The 22,978-nt window shown below is 33.0% G+C and overlaps 1 protein-coding gene across 2 annotated transcripts in view; it reads left to right on the plus strand.

Moving 5' to 3' along the window:
• Positions 1-21,725, plus strand: part of LOC145670390 (protein O-mannosyl-transferase Tmtc3-like) — a 230,130-nt gene extending 208,405 nt beyond the window's left edge. For both annotated transcript variants that reach the window (XM_081739012.1, XM_081739011.1), the window contains exon 16: positions 7,065-21,725. The gene's annotated coding sequence lies outside the window, so the exon portion shown is untranslated. The remainder of the gene's footprint in view (positions 1-7,064) is intronic.
• Positions 21,726-22,978: the final 1,253 nt, after the last annotated feature.

Below are 22,978 nucleotides of genomic sequence, written 5' to 3' on the forward strand. Positions count from 1 at the left end.
ATTCTGACCCATATTTTTCATTTCCATGTACCTTACCTTTCGTTAATCTTGTGTTATTTGGTCGGTATATTTCTATCATGTCAAAGTTTCCTAAAGAAAGGGCTAAACTTTGCTTTTGTTTAAAGCACAAAAGAGATTAATTTTTGGGCTATGATGAACATGTTCCAATGATTATCATGGATTTTCGTCACCCCAAATCTGACAGTTATGTATATTCACTTTACCATTTTTTTTATCAACGATAATTTTATTTAATTTTTTTTTCTATAAACCATTGTTTAGTTAAGGACAGTAACAATCTGTAAATTGGAACATATTTGACATTTTTTTTTTTTTTTTTTTTTTTTTTTTTACAGAAATATAAACAGCAAATTCTAAACAGTTAGTTATAAAAGGAAAACTTCTTCTAATAATTTTCCAGGAGGTAATGTACCTAAAATGGAAGCCACATTTCCTCGCTGAACTGCTATCAGAACTGCTACGTTGTATCAGAAAAGTAGTAGCCCGCTTTTCACCAATAAGGTATGCAATACGTTGGCCTACTTCTTTGATGAAATTGAGCCCTTCGAGGCCCCAAATGCCGCTCGATTCAATGGCTACGGACACGAATATGTATCTATCGAGCAGATCTTTATATTTTCTTCTTTTCTCGCATTCTCTACGGGCTGCAATAGCTCCTTCTCGAGATGAAGAAAGAGCGAGATTAGATGACGCTAAAGGGTCAGAACAGGTGAAATCCCAGAAAAGAATCCTTCCCCTCTTCCCTGGTACCAGCGTCATGCCATCTGGTCTTTTGCCATCAGATCTGTTACACCCCACAGGTTCACGAACAGATGGAACTTCCGCCGATGTGAATGCTCTGCAGATAATGTCGTTCACGTTCGAATGCCTCACATGTCTTCCGGAGCTACTTATACAAGACAGACCGTGTAGACCACTCTACTTAACTGATGCACCACATTTAGAGCAGTTGATTCTTTACCATTTAAACTGAAAGTTGATTCATCATCGAAGAATATTTTTGTAATGAAACTCTCATCCTCATCCAATCGATGTAATATTTCCGCATAAAACAATCCTGTTAGTGTCTTTTAGTTCTTGCACCATTATTAATCTGCATGGTTTGAGATACAAACGTTTTCTTAAGACAGCCAAATAGTCGCACATGGGATACTCAGTTCGCTAGAAGCACACTGAGTTGATTTTCTAGGACTATTAACAAAGCTTTGCCTCACTTACTCTACGACATCGTCAGGCTCTCATGCTTACATGCTCTCATAATTTCTTATATCTTACTGAACATCCCGTTTCAGTAAAACTTTTATGCCACTCGTAAAAGTAACCTTCTGGAAGGATCTTTGCCATACTCTATACGAAAATTCTGTTGCATAATTGTCGCAAATTTCGATTTTTCAAACCAAAACACAGCTAGCGCGATTAGAACTTGTGAAGCCGGCCACCTTTCTTACAACTGTCACTAGCTATTGCGGTGGCGCTGTTCGGTACAACTGTCGCTAACACTTGCAGTGGTGCAATTCGGTACTGGCATTACGAAAGTTAACACTTATCTATCTATTTTGCTACTAAATCACACCAAAACCATCTGTAACTCCATCCAACTCGACTCTGGCACTACTTCTAAAATAATTAATATACACTTATGTATTAAAATAAAAATAAGGCGTAACATTTTCAATAACTGAAAGTTATCTTCGTCAGACGTTACCTGGAGAAGATATCTTCATAACATTAAATTATTATTGTTATATAATTCTAATTGTTGCATTTTATAATTTTTAAATTTTAATACGAAACAATCAGATATTCTTTTATAATTTACTGTTTCATTTTAAATCCTAATCCTAACTATATATAACACTACATGAAGTGACACAAAATAAAGGGGTACTTCCAATTGACGTGGAAAATTGAAATTTGGCATGATTGTAGCCTTTTGGGATTAACCAACAGAAAAATTGCCAAAAATTAATATTTTTAAGTTTTAGGGGGACTAAAGAGGGATGAAGAAATTCCCCATGTAATTAAATGGGCTTTTTTTTTTTAAACCTATAATCTTATATTTTAGGTACTTGAAAGTGGAATAACAACTTGAAATTCGGTATGCTTGTATGTTTTTGTTAGCGTTACCCAAGTAAATCACCAAAAATAAAAATTTTCAACTTTGGAGTGGTTTTACGGGGAGCCAAAAAATCTTTCCCATGTTATTTATATGGGACATCAACACCCCAAAACAATTGGTCACTTCCTCTAGGGCTACAATGATTAAGTTTGGCATGATTATAGCTTTTCGGAACTAATCCACAGAAAAATTGCCATAAGTGAATATTTTTTTAATTTTTAGGGGGTATAAAGCGGGATGAACAAATTCTCCACGTTATTTAAATAGATTTTGTTTGACCTATAATTCCATATTTTAGATACTTGGAATTGGAATAAAAACTTGAAATTCTGTATGCTTGTACGTTTTCGTTAGCGTTACCCAGGTAAATCGCCACAAATAAAAATTTACAACTTAGAGTGGTTTTATGGGGAACTACAAAATCTTTCCTATATTATTTATATGAGACATCTTCTACACCCCAAAATGTTGAGGCACTTCCGGCAGGGTTAGAATGATGAAATTTGCCATGATTCTAGCTTTTCAGGACAACTCACAGCAAAATTGCCAAAAGTGAATAGTTTTTAAGGGGTCTAAAGGGGGTAGTGAAGAAATCCAGTTATTCAAATGGACGTTTTCTTGGGAAAAATTCATCTTTTAGATAATTGAAACAGGAAAAATAACTTGAAATTCCATAGAATTGTGCATTTTAGAAGTACGAGGCCGTAGGCCGAGCAAACAGGGGGATCTGGGGATGGAGCCCAGCTAGCCGAAGGCTAGTTTATAGTATAACTGTTTTCTTACTCATAATTTTCACTTTATTCTTTTATTATTATTATTTTAGTAAGTTATTTCAAATATCATTTAATTTTAAAGTGTCCTCTCTATTCAATATTATATCACAACTTTATTTCTATTGCTTCTCTTAATAATTTCTCATATCCTTGACTTTTACCCTTCATTTCGTTTTAATCGCATAACTCATGTGCTTGAAGTCCATTTATCCAATTCATTAATCTTTCATTTGTTTCTCTCTTAATCCTTCAAGATTTTTTTCCATTTTCTTATTATTGCTTTATTCTCTTTTTCCAAATCTTGGATCCCTTCCATATCTATATCATGCCCCGTTTCTTTAACATGTTTGTATATTGCGCTATTCTCTCTTTTAAGCCTCACATCGTCCCTATGTTGTTTTACTCTTTCCTTAAGCTTTTTTCCCTGTTTCTCCAACCTACATCATATTACAATTCTTACACTTCACTCTATACACTACTCCTTCTCCATTCATGTCTTTCCTCCTATGTCTCATTTTCTTAACCACTTCCGGAACTCTCCTTTTCCGTATGGCTTCACACTGCCTTTAAGTTCTTCAGTATCTCTGTCTTTTCTTTAATGCTCATTATTCCGTGCCATTTTATTCCGTATTTTCTCTTCCTCTTCCTTTTCCTCTTTTCTCCTTCTTACCTTCTTTCCTCTTCTGTTCTGCTTTTCTTTATCTCCTTTTTGTTGTACCCATTGTTCTGTAGTAGACTTTGAAACTTCTCTTCCTTCTTTTTTTCTTTCTTCTTTACTATATATTTATTCTATTCTTCTCTCAATATTCGTTATGAAGTTTCTTCTTGTACCATAATCCACATCACTTTTTCTATGACAATAAATCCCTGCCGCAGTAGATTATAACAATACCTGATTGTTTCATATTAAAATTTAAAATTATAAAATGTAACAATTAAAATTATATAACATCAATAGTTTAATGTTACGTAACGTTTGATGAAGATAATGTTAGATTAACCAAAAATTGGCTCCTCCCTTGGGAAGCCTAAATATTTTTCATACGTTTTGGAACGCCACGTTCGTTCTTCACTAACAAGGTAACAAGGATAAAAACGGATAGGAGATAAAAGGTGTAAAACAAGGAATACATACCATTAAATAAATGTAACGAAAAGAATGGATCCAGAAATGTCACGAGCTGAGCGAAGCTCATTCTTTATTCATAAATATAAACCTACTTTAAGTCTGGACACATTGATAGAATTTGGTTACCCACCTTTGACGCATATTTTGAATCTGGCAATAGTGACATAAACACCGCGCTTCCGTCGATATAATTCACTCTTTTTGCGCTTCACTCTGCTCGTAACATTTCAGGATCCATTCTTTACGTACATTTGTTTAGTGGTATGTATTCCTTGTTTTTACACCTTTTATTTCTTATCCGTTTTTGTCCTTGCTACCTTGCCACTGAAGAAGAAACCGAAATTTATCATTGGTAAGTAGCCAATTTTTCGTTAATTTGAATCGTCCTCTCATGCGGCCATATAATTTAAATAACGTTAAGTTATTGAAATTGTTACGCTTTATTTTTATTTTAATAAATAAGTATGTAGAGTAACTGTCCCAATAATTGACAGTGTGCCAGTAATTGACACTGTCGTCTTTTTTTCGCCACAACAAGACTGCGGAACTAAGTACCATCAAATGTTGCTATCTTTTATTACTTTGTGGTGTTGTCAATCCTACACCACTGCTAATATTTGTCACTAGGTGGTAGTACTCCAAAGGACGCAGAAGATCGATGGACAGTGAGAAGTCTACTGTTTCTTCAACCTTCTAGTAACGGTTACTCTTAAGATAAGTTGTTTTTGTTTCCGGAGCATATAACATAAATCCTAACAAAAACAGACGAGTTAAAGAGCTTTCGATGTAATTGAAGGACTAATTTATCAGACTAAAACAAAAATTTTAATCTCCTGAAAGTTAAACCAAGTTAACAGGGGGTTTACAATTATTGGTCACAGGTTTCCTGCAATGACCAGTAATTGACACCCATGTCAGTTACTGGTGATTTGCCTAAGTTCAATAAATATCAGTAGAAATTTGCATACCGTTTATTTCAGTGGAGTTAGACTGGTAAAGTTGAAAACGTTAATTCTTGTAAAATCCCAGTAGTTGACACGGGGTCAATTATTAGATCAAGGAGTGTCAATTATTAGGCTACTGTAGAAGAATTATACAAACAGTTTACCAAGTCACACCTTCGTTATTACTGTGATTTGTTATCACTCGAAAGGTCCTGGGTTGACACCTTTGTGATTAACAGAGAACCGACCTTCCTTTTTAAGTATTTTTTTCTTGGAATGGTAACCCCCTTTGGCACGGGGTTAAGTAAACCTAGGCCTTTTTCCTTATTCCTTATTTTTCTTTGTCTTTTTAAGCGTTCTATGTGACTGTTAGCAAGTGTCTTCCCTTAATCTGCAGTACTCTTACTTGGCACGTAGCCACGGGTAGAGTAGCCTACAGTAGCCGATTAGTTAAAAAAAGAAGAAGAAGAAGAAGCAATGGCATGCATTTATGGACATTGTGAATGCTTTAAACTGATGAAACTAAGGAAAGTTTCTACTTTGCTTCTTTATAAGTGAAACCACATATATGGAGCAAACTTAAATCACATCTAATAGTTCTAATGTCAACTTAGAGTGCATCTTCAGCTAGTGATCATATGAATGGAACGCAGCTGCAAAGCCACCAATCACCTACAAGCGAGAGAGCACATTCTTCCTTACGTATTGGTGATAGCTCAGAGGAACGCGAGAAAACTGAAGTGGTACAAGTGTTAGAAGTACCATCCGTGCCATCAAATTCGTCCCTTGAGATTGCGTCAGGTGGTAAAAATACCAACTCTTCTGTGGAATCACTTTTTAAGAAGGTTTTGTTCTGGCCGGAAAGATCACCTGTAGTGCGAAAGCATTAGAAAACAGAAAAGGCACAATCAGTTGTGACATCAAACATTTGGAAAAGATATTACCAAAAGAAACAGAAACAAGAACTTGCAAAGCCAAAAGGTATAGAAGAAAGGAAATTGATCCAGGAGCAGAAGAGAAAACAGAAAATTGAAGAGGATCAAAGTACGAAACGACAAAAATTTCAAAAGAGAAAGAGAACAGGTAGTAAATCTCTAAGTAAACAGAGTGCGTCGTCTGAAGACTCAGACATTAAGTTCCAAGATTCTACTGACGAGTGTCTGGCAATGGACAGTAACATTCCAACCACATTACATCACAAATCAACGCTGTTTAATATGATGTACATTTTATATCGGTTGCATTACTGCTATTGATACGGACAGAGTTCATATCAGAGTTAACAGGGCTTACGGAAAACAAATTTGTGTGGCTAAAAGTCACAGATAATGAAAAGGTGGACATAAAATTCATATTTTACGGACCGATTACTCTAATTGGCAATGGTCCCTTCATTGTGTATAATGTCGTTATGCGCAAGATCAAAACCTCATACCGACAAATGAAATTATCATAAATATTTTCCGGCATCATTAGGCCATTTTCATTATAGTGTTATGCGATGCTGTTACATTAGGACCGAGTACATTTCAAATAAGATAATATTTCACTAGTAGTGTTACGAAATATTTACTTTTCAATTATATAATTATTAGTACTTAATTATCTTGTCATATGTCAACTGGAAACAGGACTGTGCTATGAATATTTGTAGTATTTTAGTATTAACATCCGTTGTATGCAAAAATAATACTGTAAAAACTGTTATAAATCAAATTGGAAGTTGGTAGAAAATTATATGGTTCATTCGAAGTAAGATATTAAGAGATGTCAATTACTGGGTAACGATGTGTCAATTATTGGTGATTCTCTCAAATCGTAGTGGCAATTTCTTGTACAATAAACAACTTTTCGTATAGATATTTTTTAAAATAATAATTATCAGGCTACAAATTTTTTTGGTGGTGTGTATGGATGAAGGAAGGATGCCTTCATACCAATACGAGGAGTGAGTAAGTCAGGCTCATTTGCAGAGTGAAAGAAACGTGCACCTAACACTTGGCACCCATTTTAACGTACCGCTATGTTGATACAATTCAAATTCCTACATTAATCGATATGTATTTTGTCATTTACAGGATATGCCTTCCAAAGACTGGTAGTGTGGTCTTTCTTAGCGAAGAATTTTTACAGAAAAAAACAATGATGGTAAGATAATGTGCTGCATTTGTGTTATTGTTTAGCTGATAATCAAGTAGTACTAATTATTATTACCAAAAAACAACAACTAAAAAATAATAAGTAAATAATAATGTTTTTAATGTTGTATCTGAGGCTTCCCAATCTTTAGCTCTTAAACCTTATGTGGCAGCTGATGTATCCATTGCAAAAACAAATATTAAAAATTATAAAAAAAAGATAGAAAAAATATACAAAAAAAATACTTCCATGTTGGTACGTGTCAGGTTAAGAAAAAATATGTATGTGATGGGAAAAGTAGAGAAAAAAATTAAAGATCTGACAGGTTTGTATGGTAGCACAATATGTTTTGTATTTTTTTTTTTTTTTTTTTAATTATACGAGGGAGAATCCGAAAATAAGTTTTCCCAGGCGACTATGGACAGAGGTGGGAATGCATGTGACATTAAAGACCAGACTTTGTTTCTTCACCTAAGTACCACGTACATTGAGACATTTGTCATATCGGTCTATAAGCTTCAAAAACCCTTCCAGGAAAAGTTGAGGGCTCTGCATACGGAAGAAGCTTCGAACAACTGTGACTTCAGCATTGCTTCCAAAGCGCCTGTCGCCGAGTCTTCTTCAAAGCCGGAAACAGTTGAATGTCACTGGGTGCGAGATCAGGACTGTATGGCGGATGGGCAGAAGTTACAATACGGTTTTGCGTTGCTGTCGCTGAATGTGGTCTCGCGTTGTTATCCAACAATAGAACACCACATGTGAAAAAGCCGGGCGGCTTGTTCCGAATCGCCTCCTTCAATTTCGACAGGATGTGACAGTACCACGCAGCAGTGACGGTTCCTTCTCTCCATAGCTACCAGGCTGAGATTCAGAGACTCTTCTCCGCTTTGCGCAGGCGCTTCGACGGCACCATCTGCAGTATCGCGGACGAACGATGCCCACTTATGTCTGGGTGTGTTGCGCGTGCAACCGCAGTCTTATTAAGGGCCGCGGTGGCTCAGTGGTAGAGCGTTCACCTCTGGTGCTTGGAGTCCCGGGTCAAACCCTTCTCCCGCCAAGTGAACTTTGTGATGGACAAACACCGTGTGCGTGGTTTTTCTCGAGGTTCTCCCGTTTCCTCCCACTTTCTTCATTCCACCATTTCATGCATTTCTCACCATCACCGTCTCCTTTAGCCTAACCGGCATAACCGTGGGACGTAAAACTCAAAGATTTAATTTTTTAATTTTTTTTTCGCAGTCTTGTTTTCTCCCCATTGCTGTTCGCTTTCCTGAGGAATCTTATTTTCGGACTCCCTCTCGTAATTATTGAAGAAAGAAAGTAATGAATTAAAAAAAAATATTTAAAACAAAAAAAAAAAGTACTATAGTCGTTACATAATGTGATTCTTGAAAGAGCACACTTCTCTGAATTTTTGTATATTGGTGCCTTGTACAAATATATAAAAAAATAATTTATAAGGCAAAATGAGTTTTGTAAAATATAAATATTTTTATATGTTAAAGAGTAAATGTTGTGTAATCATAAAATAAAATAATTAAAGAAAGTAAACAAGTGTGTAATATTATACAAAAGAAAAGCAAGTATGTTCATAGACTAACATTATACAATTATTCAGGAAAAGAAAAAAATTAACAAAAAGAAATTATATATCTATAAAGGCGTATATGTATATCGTAGTTATTTGATGTGTTTTGTATCCGCATGGTAGCCTCTTTGTTTTTTATTTGTAGACATATATATATATATAGAGCTATGAGCACATCAAGAAAAGAATGTGCCGTATATATGAGCGAGGCTAGTGATGTGTTTATTAGTGAGAGCTTTCTGTAGTTGTATTATTATGATTATTATTATTATTATTATTAAGATATATATAAATAAATAAATAAATATATAAAATATATATAAAAGAAAGAAATATATTGTAACATGCCAGAGTTGTGTTCTGTTCCTAGGGCAAATGTTTATTTTTATTATAACATTTTTTTGTTGAGAAAATGAACTCTTTTTTTTTAAAAAAAAAAGAAAGGGAAGTTAAAGTTGGTATGTGTTGATTCATTTTTGAAATTTGACAGTCTGACAAGGGACCATTCCAATTTGGTGAATTGAGTTACTGAAAATAATTGCTATCACTGGATTCAGCACTAAAAGAAACAGAGGAAAAGAGGGTTTTTATTGACAGACCGTGTACAGGGTGGGAGACAAATGAGGGGAAAGTGCGGAGAAAATCTCCAGAAATGCCATGTTAATTTTGAAACGAGTAGAGGGATTGAGGTCAAATGTTGGACATACGGAATGTATGTAGAGCTCCACTGAATAGGCGTAATGTGAATAATAGGGGACATCTGAAAAGCCGCCATGTTGGACTTAGCGCAAGAAGAATATACGGGAAAGGGGTTATGTGACTTATAGCTCTTGATGCACACCGTCTATTGAAATCAATAGTGGTCAATAAGGTTAGAGACCTCTGTAACAAAAGGCGTTCCATGCTATGGCAATGTATCAATATTGTCGTAAAGGTGATATGAATGAGGAACTAGATACCCTGTAGTACGGTCCATGAGTAAGTAGTATGCACAAGGGGTAGAAAGAGATAGAATCAAATCTTGGAACATCAAGAAGAATGTTGGCAACGTGTAACAGAATGAGAAGTAGTTCTACTGGATGAATGCTGGCGTGCTACTTTGCACAAGGATACCTGCCAAATTCAGTTCTCATATATTAATGATCCCTCCAACAAAACGTGCAGGTTGTAACACTGGTGACTCTTCTGAAAACCATTTACATACAATTGACAGTTAAAACACTATTCACATTATGCCTATTCAGTGGAGCTTTATACGCATTCCGCGTATTCAACATTTGATCTCTATCCCTCTACTCGTTTCAAAATTAACATGATATTTCTAGACATTTTCTACACTCTATCTTCGCACTTTGCCCTCACTTATCTACCACCCTGTATGAGGTCTGCCAGACCCTCTTTTTCTCTGTTTCTTTTGGTGCTGAATCCAGTGCTAGCAATCATATTCAGCAATTGAATTCATCAAATCGGAATGGTCCCTTGTGGGCTTATTGAAAATATCAGGGATGATATGTTTATAATATTCAAATCAAGAACTGAACCAAAATGAAATTCATTATACGAAACAAAACGAGTATTTTCAAGTAATTTAATACGAAATAAGTATGAGCTTAAATTCGAATATCGAACAAAATATTTGAATATCACGGTGTTGCACATAAGTAATACATGTATAAAGCATTATAAATTCACCTATTGAGTATTCTGTTGCGTATATATGGGTAACTATTTCTAAGCTGTCAACTTCCCATGAGAAAAATTAGGAAAGATGTACTATTAAATTTTTAGAAGTTACATAAGGTCTATCCGGTTGCAATGATGCGAACAGACTTTGGGGAAGATGGCTGAAATTCAGCTCAAATGTAGAAGAGACTATGTAGATTGTATATTCCAAAAAAAAAAAAAAAAAATTGTCCTAATATGGATGGAACATAGTTTTAAAAAAATCAATGCAAAATCAATGTAAACACAAATAATTCCTCCACTTATCTCAAAAACCAAACGGAGGTGACTGAAATTCAGCTTAAATATAGAAGAGGTTATGTGGATTTTATAATCCAAAAGAAAATAGTCCTAAAATGGATGGAACATAGTCAAAAAGCTCGAAACATTAATATTAATGTCAATGGAATATCAATGGAAAACAAATTAATTCTTCCACTAATCTCAAAAACCAAAAGGAGGTGGCTGAAATTCAGTTTAATTACAGAAAAGACTATGTAGATCTTACATTTTTAAAGCAATCGTATTAAAATGGATGGGACATAGTAAAGCCAATGAAAAATCAGTGAAAAAATGAAGTCCTCACGTATCTCAAAACCCATAATGAGGAGATTGCCAATTGAAAACTTATTGCGAAGACATAATGAAGAGCTTAAAAACGATGTATAGCACGTAAGGTAAATATGGATAGAACATCGTCAAAAGTCAAGTTGTTTGAGTAAAACCAATATCAATATGGATCTTCTGTGAATTTTAGCCAGGGTGTGTATAAAGCAGGTTACGTGCTTGAAATATCTCACGTCTGGATTTCAAATCTGAGAACTCGATTTAACACACAATGTGACTTTTGACCTGATCACGTGACAGTCTGGTCCTTACGGCAAACCGGATGGACTTTTTATAGGTAACGAAATCTCCTACCTTGTAAAGGTACATTCTTTGTTGCAACTCTATGTTCAGTGATTACTTGTATTATTACAGCATAATTCTCTTGTCGCTTTCCTGTATTTATTTTTTTTATTCGTGTCAGAATACAAACTGTTACAATTGGTAAACTTTAAACTTGAATTAGGGAGTGGAAAAAGGAGAATATTCCAAGATAGCATATTCTCTGTAAGTAGATATCCGATCTCATTACTTTTGTTTTATATTTTATTTTATTTTATTTATTTATTTATTTATTTATTTTATTTTGGGAAATGAAAGGTCTTAACACATGCTATAAATATCCAATATTTTCTTTGTGTGTGAAACAGCGGTATTTCCAGTACGTAGTTTTCTTTTTTCCTTTCGTTTTCCAAAAATAATGTGTTCTGAAATGTTTATCTTTTCCACTCACTGCTTTGATTCTAAGTAATCAACTATGGTGATAAAAGCAGACATATTATAATTTTTATTGCTTATTGACAAAGCTATAATCCTTGTCTCATATTGAAGATAATTCCTTTTTTAATACAGACAAAGAAAGTTTGAATAAAAATTAGGATACCGAAACAGTTTTATTAACATGCAATAAATGAAACGAAATGAAATGAAATTTGTAGTTTAACATCCCATACATTAAGTGAAATAGAATGAAATTTTTAATCTAATGTCCCATACAATAAATGAAATGAAATTTTTTAGTTTAACGTCCCATACAATAAATGAAACGAAATGAAATGAAATTTGTAGTTTAACTTCCCATACAACAAATGAAATTAAATTTTTAGTTTAACGTCACATACAATAAATGAAACGAAATGAAATGAAATTTTTAGTTTAACTTTCCATACAACAAATGAAATTAAATTTTTTAGTTTAACGTCACATACAATAAATGAAATTTTTAATTTAACGTCCTATACAATAAAAGAAATGAAATTTGTAGTGTAACATCCCATACAATAAACGAAATGAAACTATTTTTTTAGTTTAACCTCGAATACAATAAATGAAATGAAAGTTTTGGTGAAACGTCCCACAAAATAAACGAAATGAAATGTATTTTTTAGTTTAACGTTCCATACTAGAAAAGAAACGTAATGAAATGATTTTTTTTTGGTTAACATCTTATACAATAAATAAAATGATTTTTTTTTTTTTAGTTTACGTCCCATACAATAAATGAAATGAAAATTTTAGTTTAACGCCCCACGATTATGTACCGAGGAAACGGTGATGATAATGAATGAAAAATGGTTACATAAAGTGGAAGAAAACTAAAGAACTTACACACATAGTGTTTGTCCACCACAAAGTCTATTTAACATGAGTTGCGATCGAACCAGGATTCCTGTGACACACTAACAAATAATAAGAAAATTATGTACAATTTCAGTTTATTATAGTAGATTTCTAACAATACTGATAAAAATTGAATACAATTTCCAATCCATTCTTTCTCAATTGATCTGATACAGATCAGAAAATGTCGCCGAACTTATAAGCAACTAAAGATTGGTATAGAATGCTAGATACGTGAGTTTATGGTTTTTGAATAATAGTTTGAAAAATATATTCAAGGGAAACAGGTGTTCCAGCGCTTTTTTTTTTTTTTTTTTTTTTAAAGTATTATTAATACAGTAATTACTTGTCTTATCATCCCATCCTTAACACTTTGAATCCTGGCCATACTTGCATCAAGTTCCTGAGGTCCTGGCCATATTTAATTATATTTTAAACATTTACTTAGGTTTGATGTATTAATGTTTCGTAATAAAACTTTAGCGTTTATTACACCTCACTTTAGCGATCAATAAAAAAAAAGTGTAGAATTGTGTGTTGAATTGTATTTTTTTTATTTTCAAATAATTGAGTATATCTTAGAATACAAAAATAATGAAAAAGATTTTTTTTTGTTGTTAGCCGTAAATTTTATTACTTTCATCCAAAAATAGAAATATGTCTATGTACATTATTATGAAATAGGTGAAATAATCTTGTCATTATTTTTTAATCTTTTTAAAATTTAATTCGTTATCGAGGGCGTTCATTAAAAATAAGAGAAAATTCTAAAACAGGCATGTGCAAGTTGGAACAGAAAGTGGACCAACCATGGAGGAGTTACTGGCGTCGAAGCCCGTACAAGACAATGTACATTTTCAAAAGAATTGAAGAGCCATATTCAATTTATAAAATCGTTCATCGTACAATGATGTCACAGGAAAATAAAAACTGTTATAACAGTAAACAAGATATTTACTTATTAAAGCAAAGCATTATATTACTTATTAAAGCAAAAATCTATTTATTTACCATTTTAGTTGAGCACTTGGCCAGTCCGCCAATATTTGGTGGTACACTCTACATTGGATGTTTCAACGCGGAGGGTAGTTTCAAAGCGAACATCAGATACGCAAGAAAAACTTTCAGCTCAAATTAAAAGTTTACGTAAGAAATTAATTTTGAATAACGAATAACGAGCCCGGATTAAAAAGCTCATTGCACCAGAGGCGGCTCGAGGACTAGCTGTTGCACATGGATGTTCTAACAAGAAAAACCTAAAAGACAGAACCCCGGACAATAGACATCTACGCAATCATTAAAAAAATAAATTTGAGCTATATATTCTTCGTGTACTTGAAATGCGTTTTGGGGCCGGGATGGCTCAGTGGTAGAGCGTTCACTTCTGGTGCGTGAAGTTCCTGGTTCGATCCCAGTTCGCTCCAAGTGGACTTTGTGGTGAACAACCACTACGTGCGTAGGTCTTCTCGGGATTCTCCCATTTCCTCCCACTTTCTTCTTTCCACCAATTTAGTCATTTCTCATCAACACAGTCTTCTTTAGCCCACACAGCATAAACGTGTGAGGTAAAACTCAAAGATTTCATTTCATTTTAAGATGCGTTTTATTTAAAAGGCAAAGTTTGAAAGTAAGTAGCAAAATCATGATACTGACAACATGAAATTTTATTTAGAATTTTTAAACTAGCGATGTAAATATACATCGTTCGACACTAAAGCTTTACTACGCGAAGGAAAAGAAGAGTCAAATGTTTAAGAGAGTCTGCTAAACGGCTCTTATACAGAACTTTCTGTCATAGACTGAAGGTTAACACACGTAGGCAGTACTTCATTCTAATGCTAGGAGCAATTTAAATTTGTCGAACATGTATTTTCTTGAAATGGAGAAACAATCGCATATGAAGTATATTACTGTAATAATAAAACCTTTCGAAAATGAATTACCACATACCAAACTAATCCCTAATAAGAAACGTTTCTATTTCCTTTTTTTGTATTGATCTCTGTTAAAAATGAAGTAAAATAAGATATCTGTTATATATGAAGTGTGTTGTATGTAAAAATGTGGAGAATGATTGTTAACGTAAGTAAGTGTATGTACTGTTCTTTTTATCTTCGAAAGATTGAGCTGCAGCTTATGTATGTATAGTAACACATGAGAAGTGGTTATATACTATGTGTATATGTATGGTGGAAGACTGTATGTGATAAAGCATATATACATATATCTAAATATATTAATACTTATAGATACCTTTATTATTTAGTAAGAAATGAAACAAAAGCGAAATGAATATGAAAAATATTACGGTAACTTTTTTTTAAAAGAAAAAAGACTTGGAGAGTATTTTAATCGTTGAACCTTGAGGGTGCAGTTAAGAATGTAGACTAGCGTTTCCTAAATTTTTAAAGTTTTTAGGACACTAAGTGTGTAATTTAAAATTGTGCGGTATAACTATAAAAATTTAACAGTTAGTTAGTTTATACTTGTGATCATAAAGAAACATTACGTAGAGAACTTAAGCTGCTTTACTATCAAGTAATGAAAGGATAGGTATTGTTACCGTTTTAAAGATATAATTAATAAACCATTCTATAGAACGTTAACATTTTCGCGGCACATCAATTGTTCCGTAGCGGGACACCAGTGTGCTGGAGCACACCGTTTGTAAGTGATTAGTATGGACCATTGCTACCATACTGAAATATGTGAGTGGTTTTAAGTTATTTTAGAAGTTTTTTTTTTTTTTCGGTGAGTTAAACAGAATTACGTGTAAATTTTCTTTGGTGAAATAAACAGAATTACGTGAAAAGAAAATTGTTTTTCGTTGTTTAAACAGAATTGCGTGGAAAGAAAACTGTTTTATTTTTTTCTGTACTTGTAAACAAAACAATGCTTAAATTCTTCTAATTAATTTCCAATTTGTTGATGAGAGAAATTTAGCAGAAAGATAACTAGTTTTGCTAGTGACTCTTCAATCTGACAAGAATTTATTGCAATTGAAACAATGACACTTTTACCTAGTAGTTCCGAATTCTTTCTTTCAACTAATGACACATTTTACTGAACTACCACGATATTGCGACACATTTACTTGATTTTTTGTTAATAACAATAATATATATATATATATATATCATGATAATTTAAGACTATAAGTGTCTATGAAATAGCGCCTCTATGTAAATACTGAACATTGTTGGTGTCGGTGGAGGTGTTGACTGATCATTTGGTCCATAAATGCATCACAAATGTTCGATGGTCTGCACTCTTAATAAACCCTCACGTTCAGCGAAATATATTTAAAAAATACATTCACTCAAAGAAATACCAATATGGAAAGTATAATATAAGACTTAAAATTTCACAGAAATTCATGTTTTTTAGTAGAAACTTTGTTCTTTTAAATGAACATTTTTCGGTCGTAGGAGTCATCGTCAGGCATTGAGACAAATATTAATCGACATTTGAATTTTAAACTTACATATTTTCTGACAAATAAGACCCTTCCGTTTTCTGCATTCAGTTTTGAGGGAGGGAAGGGAAATTTACTGCAGGCTATGGATATTTATTTAATACAAAATTAAAATTTATGAAGAAATATATATACCAAGTTAACAATGTTTAATTAAATGTAGAATCATATGCGCATGTGGGAATGTCGATAGCTTTTATGCGTCCAGAGAAAAGTATACATACTATGAAATAAAACGATTGTATCTAAACTTCATGTACTGAGTGACTGAACTGTACGTAACTACAATGCTGTTGCACACTGTGAGGAAACAAGAAAAACATCAAACAATAACTAGAACGCTGTTGCACACTGTAAGGAAAGAAGAAAACCATCAAACAATAGTTAGAATGCTATTGCACACTGTAAGAAAACAAGAAAAACATCAAACAATAGCTAGAATGCTGTTGCACACTGTAAGGAAACAAGAAAGACATCAAACAATAGCTAGAACGCTGTTGCACACTGTAAAGAAACTAAAAACATCAAGCAATAGTTAGAATGTTGCTGTACATTGTAAGGAAACAAGAACAACATCAAACAATAGCTAGAATGCTGTTGCACAGTGTAAGGAAACAAGAGACATCAAACAATAGCTAGAATGCTGTTGCATACTGTAAGGAAACAAGAAAAACATCAAGCAATAGTTAGAATGTTGCTGTACATTGTAAGGAAACAAGAACATCAAACAATAGCTAGAATGCTGTTGCACAGTGTAAGGAAACAAGAGACATCAAACAATAGCTAGAATGCTGCTGCACACTGTAAGGAAACAAGAAAAACATCTAGCAATAATTAGAATGTTGCTGTACATTGTAAGGAAACAAGAACATCAAACAATAGCTAGAATGCTGTTGCACAGTGTAAGGAAACAAGAGACATCAAACAATAGCTAGAGTGCTGTTGCATACTGTAAGGAATCAAGAAAGACATCAAAAACGGAATCGGAATTACTTAATGAAATTGAAATAATCAATATCTCCATATGGGTGTACAAGGTGCATTCCATTTTTGGACTTATCAAAAGAAAGAAATATGTTTTATGCGCCAAATACGGTTCCTTTTCTTTAAATATTCTTTGTGTGTATTTTTAATTTCGTCTTTTTGCCTGAAGATGACCACAGTGACCGAAATAACAGTAAGCTTTGTTTTATACATTATAGTTTCACTGTTCATACATAGGGATGAATCTATATGTATATAATTAAAAGTAAATATGTACAGGATGTATCAAAAATCGGAAGCCATAGGCTAACTCCGTTGAGTAATGATATGAAGAAAGTGGAAAGAGAGGAAACTTGTTGGAAATAGCTGATTTTTAATCTAAAATTGTGGAAGTTTTCTAACCACGCTGCCCGTTTAGGGTTCACACTGGTAATGTCCCCTATGTTAAAAAAAAAAAAAAAAAAAACAGCGTTTCCAGTACAGCAGATTGCTCGAACAAAACGTAAGGGTAACCAAAAATGGCACAGGGTGGATGCACATTGTTGTGTGAGAGAACCTGAAACACTTCTTATCAGTTTCCCAATAATGGTGTATTGTTGGTGTGATGGAGAACCGAGGGGAAAGCCTACTAAACTAGCCTTACCAGTGTGGAGCCCAAACTGATAGTATGGTTGTAAAAATTCCACCATTTTAGATTAAAAACTAAAGTAGACTCCGGAGTATCCGGTCTAGTTTCCGGGCCACCTTTTCATATCTGTGTACTGTAAAACCACTTTGAGTCAGTTTTCTTAAGTTAAGCCTACGATTTACGTTAATGTTTTTTTTTTCTTGCATTTAAGTTAGGCATTACAGAATCTGTTAAAATATTAACAATTTACATATACTGTACGTATTCTTTAACTTACATAACGTACGTATATATAGAACTTCGGCCTATCCAGCTGTGCTTCCGCCATATTAGGCCAGATATTCGGGAGTATACTGTATTCCAATAACTTTTTTTTTTTTTTTGTATTTTCACTCATAATGAAGTTGGCTTATGGCCCCGGGCATTTTATACATCCAGTATATATATTATACATAATTGCCTATTTTTACCTTATTATTATTACGTTATTTAACTCTTGACAGTAGAAACTAAAATTTATGCTGGCTTTAATACTGATATTGAAGATGATATTCAAATAACTGAGTTTATGTTAAATAAAATAGTACATACTAGTATTGTTGAAAATTCTGAGTAATTTTCATTGTTTACATATTCAGAGATTAGAAAAAGCAAGTATTCGAATATTCAAATAATTTTAACAACATTACTATGTTCATGTATTTCGAGGTTTATACTGTTCAGTTTAATTTTCTTTTAGTATATTTATTTATTACAAGATATATTATAAATGAAAGAGTATTAATACTGTAAGTTCTAAAAGTATTGAAGCGGAATAGTATTATTATTTACATTGTTTGAAAGAGTTTCATTTTCTTTTTTAATATATAAACGTAAAATTTAAAGATTGTTAAAAGTTCCATATTATAGCTATATTTAAGAGAAAATTTGTTAGTTATCATATGCAATTTAAAAAGAGAAGAGAAAGCAAGCTTAAATATACACTTTTCTCCTGTTTATTTTCCTCAGTTCGTAGCGAGAATGGCTGAAGGGACTAATATACATTTGAAAATATTGATACGTCTTGAATAATAATTAATTTTGAGTTCACGTCAAAGACAAATTCTTTTTTCTTTACCCTTAAATTTTATTATTTATTTTCCAGTTCGAAAATAATAATAATATAAAGCTTAAATATGTATTTATACTAACCAGTTCATACTAGCTTTGTAATCTTAAATAACTTACACTAAAAATACAAGTCGCTGAGCAAAGCAACGTTTATTTAAAACTAATAAATATGTAACAGTTTCGCCAATCGCTGAGCAAAACAACATTCATTTTAAAAAGTAATAAATGTGTAACAGTTTCGCCAACAAACTGAACTTATTGGCTTCATCACACACTGTGCCAATATGTTCAGTTAGTTGGCGAAAATGTTACATATTTATTATTTTTTAAAATAAACGTTGCCTTGCTCAGCGACTTGCATTTTTAGTGTAAACTATTTATACTGTTGTCAGATAGGCAGAATAAGAAATAACCTTATATTTTACTTTTTTTTTCAATATTATTAAGGGGGGATCTGTTAAACAGACAAGCGAAAATTCTAGAAAAATAGAAAAGTCAGAATAATCTGAAGCGTGTAAATAAATAGCATTCAAATACAATAAAGATTCGATTATCATCCACGAGTGCTGCAAAAATCTTTTTTTTTTTTTTAACCCTGCTGCATCGCGCTCAATTATATTTCATAAGTCGTTGCGGACTGTGACATTCCGCATGCAAATAAGTACTGCATGTTCTAAAACAAAAATAAACTGAATTGTAAAAATCAAAATTTCCAACAATAATGCACGTTTCGAAGTGCAACTCTACTCTGATAAGCAGATGCTGATTGTTGTAGTAAGATATGAAAAAACTGGAAATGGAAATAATGATTTGCGTGGTAGTAAATTAGAATCATTATTCACTGCGGAGTGAGATTCCGCGGACGAACGCGGAGGGTTAATTAGGAACCTCAAAAAACCCAATTTTAATTCAAGCACGAAAATACAATAGGCGCTGCAGTGTGAATTACGACAAGTTTATTGTGGATCGTAGTCCTATAGGCCTTCTTGGAATTTGTGGACGACTGGCATGCTCTTGCTCTTTCTTTTGTTTTGGTCATGGATTTCATATTCTCTGATCACTGACTTCGACGACCCGAGCAATAAAAACAATATAATATAGTTTTTATGCTGAAATACTGTACGTGTTTGCACCTCATTTTTAGTTTTTTTTCTGGATTATCCGTGATTTTCGCTATCCGTGGTGCCCTTGCTACTGAAGTTCTGCGGATAAGCGAGCTGTATTATTGTAAGTTAACAGAATTACGTAATCATAAAACAATATAAATAATAAATTGTGTCTAAGAAAAGTATTTAACTATAAGGAGGACAGAAATAGTAGAAAAATATTATAAGTAAAAAGTGCGTATAAAGGAAGGAACTAATAAAGGATGTTATCATTTATCGTCTACTTAAAGTTCAATGAAAGGGAGTTGACTGCGTCGAACTGACTTACACTATCATATAATATTGAAGTAATTTATTGATTTATAAATGTCAGATATAGATCTATGTCCATTTTACACTGAAACAATGTAGCAAAGTGGACTGTCTGCAATTGTTCTACACTTTGAAAGTGTTCATATTAACAATGGCCTCGAATAGAACCAAGTTCCTTTTGTAACGAAAAGTTCTCTTCCTAAACTCCCATTGTCCCTTTTTTCCTGTTTATTGTTACAGGACCTTAAAAAGTGTTAACTGATTTTTTTATATATATATTTTTTTTTTATGGTCAAGCACAATGTACGAACAAGACAATCCGAAATTCGGTTTTGAAGAAATAAGCATACTTTAGACTTAAGTTAAAATCCTCCTCTGTTTATCTGTTACAGTATTGCGAGCGGTGATAATGTTTAGAAAGAAATCTAAATCAAAGGCTAGTACTCACTGCAAGGAAACAAAGCATTCTTGTCACTAGCGCTTTTGGAAAACCCTGTTTCCATCTTCATCCTAGAAACAATTTGAAGACGAATTAAAACGTGGGAGGTGGAAATGTGGATAGGTAAAAAATGGTTACAAAGATTTAAAATATGTTAAGCGAAAATGAACACATGGTAATGGTCATTCAATCATGTGTTCATTTTTGGGTTAGACAACAAAAATGCTGAAAGTATAGAACACCGTTATGAAAGACGTATTTGTAAGCAAGAGAGAAAAAGAACGTGCTTCTATGGTACTTTAGGAGTTTATTTATTTATATTTTCCTTTTTAATGCCCAAATTAAGGTCGGAAAGTACCTATTTTAGGTGGCTAAACTTACCTTTTACAATGGCAACAACAAAAAACTTATTTCAATACGTAGAAACGTTACATTTTGTTTTTAGTATTTTATAAGAAATAAAAAATCGTTGTAAATTTCAACACAGACTTCTTCCGTAAAACATTTTCAACAAAAGTGCATTACAGACAGAAAAGTATACTAAGCTTGCTTTCTAATATGATAATTTACAAGTCTTGTAATTTTCCTATAAAATAGATAAATTATATGAATACATTCTTATCCAAACAATACAGCAATCGAAAAATAACGTGTCAGTATTATTAATTTTAGTTTTCATTTATATTATATTATTATAAGTATTTTTTTATTATTATTATTTTAAGTGATGCTTGGAACAGAAACTATTTGAAATTGTACTGAAAAGCTCTGACAATCTCTTGTAACCAACTAATAGCTTTTCAAGATTAACTTAAGTGAAATTTACTTACAACTACCAAATTTTGGCAGCTTTTTTTAAAAAAATCTTGTTGTTAATACCCCATGCCCTTGGAAGCATGAATAAAGTGAGGTGGTATAAAGCTGTGTATTTGTAAAAAAATATAAAAATAAATAAAATAAAATTATACATATAGAAAGGTATATTAAAAATTCTAAACAAATAACAAAAAGTTTATTAGTTTGCTTTAAGATACCATCCATTATCATGCACACCTTTCTTTAATATGCAGAGTCACGAAAGTATATTCAGAATTCAACATAAAAATATTCTGCAAGAGAACTTCACAAGTCATATTATACATACGTGGTAAGTAGAGAAAATAACCGAATTTGTATCACACCACTTCCTATATACATGATAATGGGAGGAAATAACCTGTTTCGTACCACACCACTTCCTATATACATGATAATGGGAGGAAATAACCTGCTTTGTACCACACCAATTTCTTATACATGATAATGGGAGGAAATAACCTGTTTTGTACACCAATTTCTCTATACGTGATAATGGGAGGAAAAAACTTGTTTTGTACCACACAAATTCCAATATACATGATAATGGGAGGAAAGAACTTGTTTTGTATCACACCAATTCCTCTATACGTGATAATGGAAGGAAATAACCTGTTTTGTACCACACCCATTCCTCTATACGTAATAATGGGAGGATATAACCTGTTTTGTACCACACCCATTCCTCTATACATGATAATGGGAGGAAATAACCTGTTTTGTACCACACCAATTTCTCTATACATGATAATGGGAGGAAATAACCTGTTTTGTACCACACCAATTTCAGTATAGCTCTTTCCTCTGGTCTATTGGCTAGCGTATATTCCGTTGGTACACTTTGTCCCGGGTTTGATTTCCGGTGGTGGGAGAGCACAAATAATCATCTCTCTCTTTAGAATAAAGGACATAACCGTTGAATGTTTTCATTTTTTCAGCAATTCCTCTATACATGATAAATGAAGTAATCGACTTGTAACACACAAATTCAATTCCTCTATATACAGGTTATAAATCAATGCATGATTAGACCAAGAATTGAACTCGTGTCTTCGGCTTACCTTGCCAATGGATTAACTATACTTCGCAGCCAGTCCTCTGAACAATCATACATTCAATCATTCTTGAAATCGGGTATCCAATTATTCAGGTATATCATTAAATTCCCACTTATAAAAGAATTGGGATTGTACGTAATCGTTTATTTCCTCGATTTATTATCATATGAGACGTTCCTGGTAGTAAAGGCGAGGCATTGATGTACGAAATCGTTTATTTCCTCTATTTATTGTTATGATATGAGGGCCGGTAGTAAAGGAGAGGCATTGATGTACGAAATCGTTTTATTTCCTCGATTTATTATATCATATGAGGCGTTTCGGATGGTAAAGGCGAATTCAACACGGCT

The sequence above is a fragment of the Thermobia domestica genome, chromosome 14 (genome assembly GCF_964235325.1).
Source record: "Thermobia domestica chromosome 14, izTheDome1.hap1.1, whole genome shotgun sequence".
Lineage (NCBI taxonomy): Eukaryota > Metazoa > Arthropoda > Insecta > Zygentoma > Lepismatidae > Thermobia > Thermobia domestica.